The 7,868-nt window shown below is 28.3% G+C and overlaps 1 protein-coding gene across 4 annotated transcripts in view; it reads left to right on the top strand.

Annotated features, from left to right (window-relative positions):
* Positions 1-7,868, top strand: part of LOC129984714 (BTB/POZ domain-containing protein 3-like) — a 40,592-nt gene that overhangs the window by 18,469 nt on the left and 14,255 nt on the right. The window contains exon 1 of one of the 4 annotated variants that reach the window (XM_056094658.1): positions 801-1,277. The exons of the other annotated variants lie outside the window; for them this stretch is intronic. The gene's annotated coding sequence lies outside the window, so the exon portion shown is untranslated. Of the gene's footprint in view, positions 1-800; positions 1,278-7,868 lie in introns of those variants that run through there. 4 annotated transcript variants of the gene reach the window in all.

Here is a 7,868-nt window from a genome sequence, read left to right as displayed (position 1 = left end):
CATTGATTTGCCGAGGGATTGACACCAAAATTTGAAGTGAAACTACAGATAAAGTCACAAAATAATGCACCAAATTTTATTGATTTATTCTATGAATTATTACTTTCACATGCATATGAAATACACTGTAATAGACGGTCAAGAATTTGACAAACTTGGTTCAAAATTTGAAAAAAAAAAAAAAAAAATCAATATTTTAGATTTTAAATCTATGCACGACATTTTATCTACCTCTGTCTTCTCTTTTCGTAATTTTTGTGTTCACCTTTACTTGAACAACTAGAGAGACAGAATTTTAGAGAATAGATTTTATTCAAAATTCGATAGGAAGCTACACATTTAGTAGTAAGTCTATATACAAAACTTTAACCACCTAGTTTAAAGCGGTTTTATGTTATTAGTTAGTTTTATGTTACTTTAGTTATGTTATGCTTTATGTTAAGTGGTTATAACTGTTTTATGTTATCGATAGACATAATGTTTAAAATGCGTTTGTCGAACTGAGGGAGATTTGAACCATGAAGATTCGGCAAAATCTCAAGTTCATATTTTTTACTTTTCGTATAGGAGAAAGTAAAAATATTACAATTGTCACATTTCGGATAGCAACAATTCACGATATCCTCCCGAGGCAATTAAGATGTACAAAAACGCGCCGTTTATTAATATTTTTCCTTTGAGAGGTCCGCCTCTGAATACTTGGCATCTACATCCTCTAGTCTACTCCCTCCCCCTCCTCCCCCTTCAGTAGTCGTAACGTCACCAAGTCTCCTGCGTGAGACTATGCCAACCCTATTTTCAACATCTTCATTGAGCATTTTATTCGGAGGTGAAAAAAGTGCAAGATTTTCTGCTTTGCCATCATTTCTCAGAAACACCCACGCCGCATGAAGTCGCAACCCCAAAAACGTTATTTAAAACAGGCTGCAACACATGACAGTTCTTTATCTTTTAGCACAAACATTCTCACAAAGAACGGCATGTATGCCAGTCTAGATGAAACAACCTTTTAATAAGAAGGAATTGTGCTTTGATCGAAAATGTGTTTTAAGTGCTGGCAGTAGCTCTTGAGACCTTGACCCAGATGGGGTGGTCAACCACGGGTTCTTTGAGGGTGGAAGGGACAGGAGGGAGAATTGTGTCCTTCAGGGTTCTTGAACCGTTTCGATGAAGGGGAAAGGAAAACGACGGAGAAAGTAGTTTCGGTTTAGATGCGCAGCAACTCGGCGCGCGAGGATTGTTTTGAGATTTTCGTTCCTTGGAAAAAGAACTAACAGGTGAGATTTTGTAAATATTTGTGATAAGCAAAACGTCAAATTTCCTTTTTGCTAAAATTTATGTTTATTTATCGCCTTATTTTCAGTATAGTTTAACCAAATAAGCTTGTTGAGAATTGAAAAGAAATTTTTTTTTTATCTAAGATTAATCATGGAAAATTTTTTAAAACAATGTTTTATTGTATTAAAGTGACCGAAATTATACATTTTAATAATTATTTTTGTACAAAGACCCCCCCTCCAAAAACAATGAAGTGAAGTGAAGGCAGAAAGCAAAATTTGAGAGAAATTTAACTTTTAATCTACGCAAATTGAATTCTGTAGTTCAAAAGTCATAATATTATTTTTCTCCTCTTTTCATTCCAATGCATAAATATGTGTATATCTATTGCATATTCTTTTATTTATACATCTTTTTATTTTTATCTTTACGTGTGATTGATTCAAATTTTAAAGCCATGAGTTTAAACTTCTATCTTTTTAAATTAAACTAAACTGTTTTATAAAAACTTAATTTTTTTAATAATATTACAAAATATAAAGTATTTAGTAATAAATATTATTATAATTGTATTTAAATACATATTTGCATACTTAAAATCAAGAATTTTTGAAATAATTAATAAGCATTTTTCTATTCAGTTTTAAATGTAGATTATAAAAAAGACGATGATAATTTGGATTTCTCTTTGGTGAAGATGTGTTTACTAATTAAAATGTGTTACATCTTTTATTTCACTTGCATATTTTTATTTCCGATAGGATTGTACTGTGCTTTTGGAAAAATAAAGCAATTTTTTTTAAACCCATGGCACATGCAATACAAAAATTCTAAAGAAATTATATTTCATTACACTGTTGAAACGCTAGTTATACTTATAAAACTGAAATAAATATAAACAACCACAGTTAAAGGAATGTTACTGCTTTGGATATCAGAAACAAAATTAACAATATTTCATTTATTATTATTGTCGCTGTAATATGAAAAAAATATATATATAAATTTATATTAATATTATGAATTCAAAGATTACAATTCGGATTCTAAAATAACTTTCTCGGCGATAGCTGCTTTTAAATAAGATGTATTTTCTGATTATTTTTGATTTCTTGTATCAAAATGTATATGTTTTTCGACCAAAAATAATCAATAAAATTGCTCGAACCAAGTGTTCTGTCAGGTAATTTTTACAGAATCCAGTTTTCAACTATAAATTATGATAAGGAAAACTTAATAATTTTAATAACATTTAACAGGAGATTATTGAATTAAATAGTATATCTCTGTTAAACGAATAGTTTGTGGAGATACATAGAAATAATCCAAATTTGAAAGTTCATCAAATTGAAAACATTGTGATATATCAAATATATTAATTACCTATACCCATAAAATACTATCTCAACTAAAAGCGAATTTCATTTACTTTCGTCGAAGAAGTGGTCTAAATAAAGTGACATATTATATATTATCTTATCCGAATCAATAAATGTAATACTAAAGATTGCGAAGTTTTAATTTTTGTGTTTTTTCTTAAGTTTTATTAAAACTATTTAATAAAATATTCCCGGCACATTTACATGAAGAAAATGCTCTTAATTTTATGACTAAAATTGACAGAGGTACGAAATTTTTAAATTTATTATTTTAGACCAATTAACGAACGCCTAAAGAAAACAACATTTCTTGCTTAAAAAATCATTGGAGAGTGGCTATTGAATTACTCTCAAATCAATTGAAGTAGTGATACTCAAAGATTCACTATTCTGTCAATTTTAGTACAGGTTGGTTGGTTGGTTGGTTGATGAAGTTTATTGGCGCAAGAACCATTTTTGATTAAACTGCGCCAAACATACGGTAAGATTAATCCTATTTTAAAGGTTTAAAAATTTCTTTCTAAATTGCATCATTTTCCTGAACTTGTCAACTTGTAAAATCTACAAAACGTAAGAGCATGGTAAAACGGAATCTAAAAGTTATTTAAGAATCAAATCGAAAAGTAAAAGCCAATCATTTTTAAAAAGGTAAAAAGGTGGGGATGGGGTACTTTATGAAGAATATCTTTTAATTTAATTTGAGGAGAGTGAAAGTAGCGAATTCGTTCATTGTTAAATTGTGGACATTCTATTAAAATATGAAGAACCGTCATAGGACACTGACATGCTGTACATCGGGGTGCGGGTTCCCCCAACAGCAAATGTTTATGTGTGAGCCGTGTATGGCCAATTCTTAATCTGGTAAGAATGGTATCAAATTTTCTACTAGGCAAACAAGGCCAATAATCGATTAGATGTTTTATTGTTTTAAGTTTATTTGCCTCTGTAAGATCCCACTGGATTTGCCATTTGAAATGCAAACTGGATTTAACGTGGTTTTTTATATCTTGTAATGGAATAGGAGATTTTAATATACTGGTAGCAGATTTCGCTAGATTGTCTGCTAATTCATTTCCCCGTATACCAACGTGCGAAGGAACCCAGCAGAAAAGAACTTTGAACCCCTTGCAAGTGAGATCATCATGTAGTTCAAGTATGTTAAAAGTCAATGGATGAGAGAAACGATGGAGTGATGTCAACGATTCTAAGACACTTTTTGAGTCTGAATAAATGATATAGTTATCAGGTGGACTATTTGAAATGTGAGATAATGCATGAAGGATGGCAGTAATGAGGGAAACGAAAAGAATAATGTTACATTTTGAAAAAGCTATATTCAAGATTATATTACAAATTATGACTTATACTATAGGGAGGACTGAAATAAAATTTAAACTTTACATTAAGAAATTAGACAAATGTCATTTAGAACATTTTTTCATTTGGAAGAATATAGGTTAGGATTGGAAAATTCGGTATTGGAGCAATATTAAAGTAGATATTCTATATAGCTCTGAAAACAGATGCTTTTTTTAAGTTAAAAAATTCTGTATTATTGAAAAATATTGTTAGTCACAGGAAATCGAAATTGCATGATTTTCAAGAAATTGCAACTATTTTATTTAGAATTGCTCCTTAAATGATCTGATTTTCTGAACTGCTGTCATAGATGTCCCAGGTATTTAGGTAGTGAAAAAAGGCAATTCAGAAAAACAACAACAACAACAACAAAAAATCACCCCAAAACCTGATTGTTTGTAAACATGTGACAAATAAATAGTATTGAAAGGAATTAACAGCCATTATGCATTAAATTAGGATGACTACATTATATGGATTTTAAAAATTGTGAAAAAATTCACCAGGGCACTTAGTTAATTTTTTAAAAAAAGTTTTCAAGCAGAAATATTAATTTATAAGTATAATTAGCGATGAATTATATGAAATTTTTAAAACATAAGACAAAATGTTAAAGAACAGAGATTGTCTCAGGTAACCTGGATGGGTTAGATTATAAATGGTTCACCTTGAAAAGAAATATTTCTGATATCAAAAGATACATCGAAAAGCAAGGTCTATCCAATTATTTATTACCTGTTTTCTCATCAAATTTTTAGCACGTGCACATCGAAATGCTATTACTTATCTTACATACAACTTCTCGAAAGAAAAAAAACCCATCTCTTTCGCCATTCTGACAATTTAGTGAGGTCATATTCATTTCGTAATTAATGTTGGGAGGAAAGATGTTTTAGAAGAAAAAAAAAGCTAGCCAATCTTTTAATTTTTTAAAAGATTACTTGTTCATAGATAAAAAAAACCAGAATTGATTTGATTTCCAGACTAAAATCGAGTTTGTTTCTGATTTTTCAATACACCTGACATCAGATAATGTTTCGGAGTTAAACAATGCCTGGAATCGAAGAAAAATGTTTAAATCGGGGTTTAACTGGATATATAAATAAATGAGAATTTTAAATAACTGAAGACAAAGACCAGCAAATCAGTTGCATTGATTAAATGGTACGTTACCTAGAATGTTATTTTAAAGCATGTTTATATAAAATTTTAATATTTATACATGTAAAGTTGAATGTTTATTTGTATATCTTTTATATAAAAAATGCTACACATGCTTTTTAAATCAATAGGATGATTCATTATTGAATTTTCAAGGTCCAAAGTTTTTTTAAACTTTACGCTAATTAAAATGAAATCTTGTTTTTATGTTTTTTACCAATATCGTTCTAAAATATTATCCTAGAAAATAATTTTAATAATTCCTTAAAATTCAAATAAGTATCTTTTTAATTATGCCTATTTAATTTCTGTACATTTCCTCTAATTATAATAACGTTTAAAACTTTAGTTGATATAAAATTTGTATCAATGCATTCACTATCATGCTGAAATTCAAACTCATTAAACTGTTCCATAAAAGCATTTCAACGCCTCTTCGACCAATATTAAAATAAAGATGAAAAATTATAATCTCTCAACATCAATTTGCACAACCAGTAATTTGTAGTTGATTGATAACGTCGTACCAAATAACAGGGTTAAATTTTTAATGAATATTCCATTCGAACAAGTTGGTCGTCAAAGTGGGCTAGCATTAAAATAGAAGATTATACAAAATGGGATTATTTCATACACTATCATATAATATTACAAATACTTCCGACGATTTAACAACTTTTCTCTCCTATGCGTAAAATATTTTCATGTGCCAAAAAACTGCTATTGTTTTAGCAGCTATAGACAATTGGCTACAAAATTTATCGCCAATTTCCAATTGAATCGAGACGTTTAATGAAGCTTCTAAATGTCATTTGCTTTTCTTCTCAATATGGGTCTGACGCGGTGCCTTTTTCAGTAGTAATTATTTCTCGCATCTCTATAAGATCAATGAATGTCAGCTGATTGCAGTATGAGATCAATAGCTCAATGATACCATTGCTATCAATTTCTAAACATGAACTCCTTGGCATTTCCTTCTATGAGTCATTTGATAAGTTTCTGGTGTTGTATATATATATATATATATATATATATATATATATATATATATATATATATATATATATATATATATATATAGAGCATTATAAGCAAATTAGTATTAGTAGTAACAAATTATTAATGTAGATAGAATTATAAACAAAATGTACTAAATGTAGATAGTATTATAAACAAAATGTATGATAAATTGCATTTAGATATTTTAAACGGTATTTTAGTATCCTGTTTAAAAAATGAAAATTTATGGAAAACTCACATTTCGACGAAAAGAAGTTTAAAATTTATATTTTTAATTTTCAATGTTATAAAAAAAAAATTCTAAGTTTTTTTTTTTTGAGCATACTTTATTTTTTTTTTAAGTTTTTATTTTTAGAATTTTTTTTCTTGTCGTTTCCCTCTTATAAATATTTATTGTCATCAATCATATTGTTTGCCCTGGAAGTTCTCAATATTTCTTATGTAATCCTGTTTGAAAGTGAACCTTAATTAACTCGCAGATACACTTATCAGCACATATTTGTTATAAATACTATTTAAATGTTTTCCTTGTGTTTATTGTCATAAATTTCAGCATCAAAGGGAAATCATGATATTTTAGTGATTCAGAATTATCTAAATTTGCGAACGACATTGTCAGAAACAAAGAAACGGATGCTCTAAAATTTTCAATATAATATCTTATATATAGTAAAGGAAAAGAAAAAGAAAAAAGAAACAATAATTTTTAAGTAATCTAAATTAAAAAAATGAAAAATAAGCTCAATAAATATTAAGCTTATTTATAGTATGTTTGGTTCCATTTTTGGATGTTAATTTCTATTAAAATGCATTTAGTTTAATTTCTGATTACTATAAACTATTTTGGAAATATGAAAATGTAAGATTTGAATATAATACTATTTGCGATTTTCTATCAAAAATGAGTTTTTAACATAGGCGGATATCTTTATAAAAAAATCGTTGTAAGGAAAAAAGAAAACCTTTTGTTTTATGACATTCTATACAAAAATAATTTTTATATGAAGAATATTAGGCATGAAAGTATTCTAAAAGTATATTCGCTGGGTCTATCTGCTAAATGTAACACAAAAGTAGGTTTCAGACAGGAAATACTTAAGAAAAAATTTGTGCTACATTCATCTAAAGACCAGAACAAAGGAATAGGATTAACCGACAGTTAAACTAGTTAAGTGAATTCCACATATCTAATGAAATCCTTATAAGATTGCTTTTGAAACCTCGTAAATGAGTTAGTAGAGAAATATTCCCTTTATTTCCCGTCATAAACTCAGTGAAGGAACAGCGTGAATTCTGGCCCTGAACTCCTTCCGATCGAGATGTCTTTTCAAGGATGAAAAACAATTCAAAACTCGTTCTGAAAACAAATGAACCAAATAATGAGGAAAAAAAAATGTCATATTACCACCTTCCTGTTAAGCTAGAAAAGGGATACCTAGAAAATCCAAACAAAATAACAAACTGCGCATGCCTAATAGATTAAAATTCAATGTTAACCAGAAGCTGAATAAATAGTCTTGTTGTCAATAGCAACACAAAATAAGTAAATTACTCATTTTAAAAATAAATCATACAATAGACTAAATAATTTTATTTTAAAATAAGTAATTTTTGAATTTTATGTAAGCATCTTATTTTTAAGAAAACTCTCAATTTTAGAAACAAGACATA

Source organism: Argiope bruennichi, chromosome 9 (assembly GCF_947563725.1).
Source record: "Argiope bruennichi chromosome 9, qqArgBrue1.1, whole genome shotgun sequence".
Classification (NCBI taxonomy): domain Eukaryota; kingdom Metazoa; phylum Arthropoda; class Arachnida; order Araneae; family Araneidae; genus Argiope; species Argiope bruennichi.
This window is presented reverse-complemented; position numbering and strand designations above follow the sequence as displayed.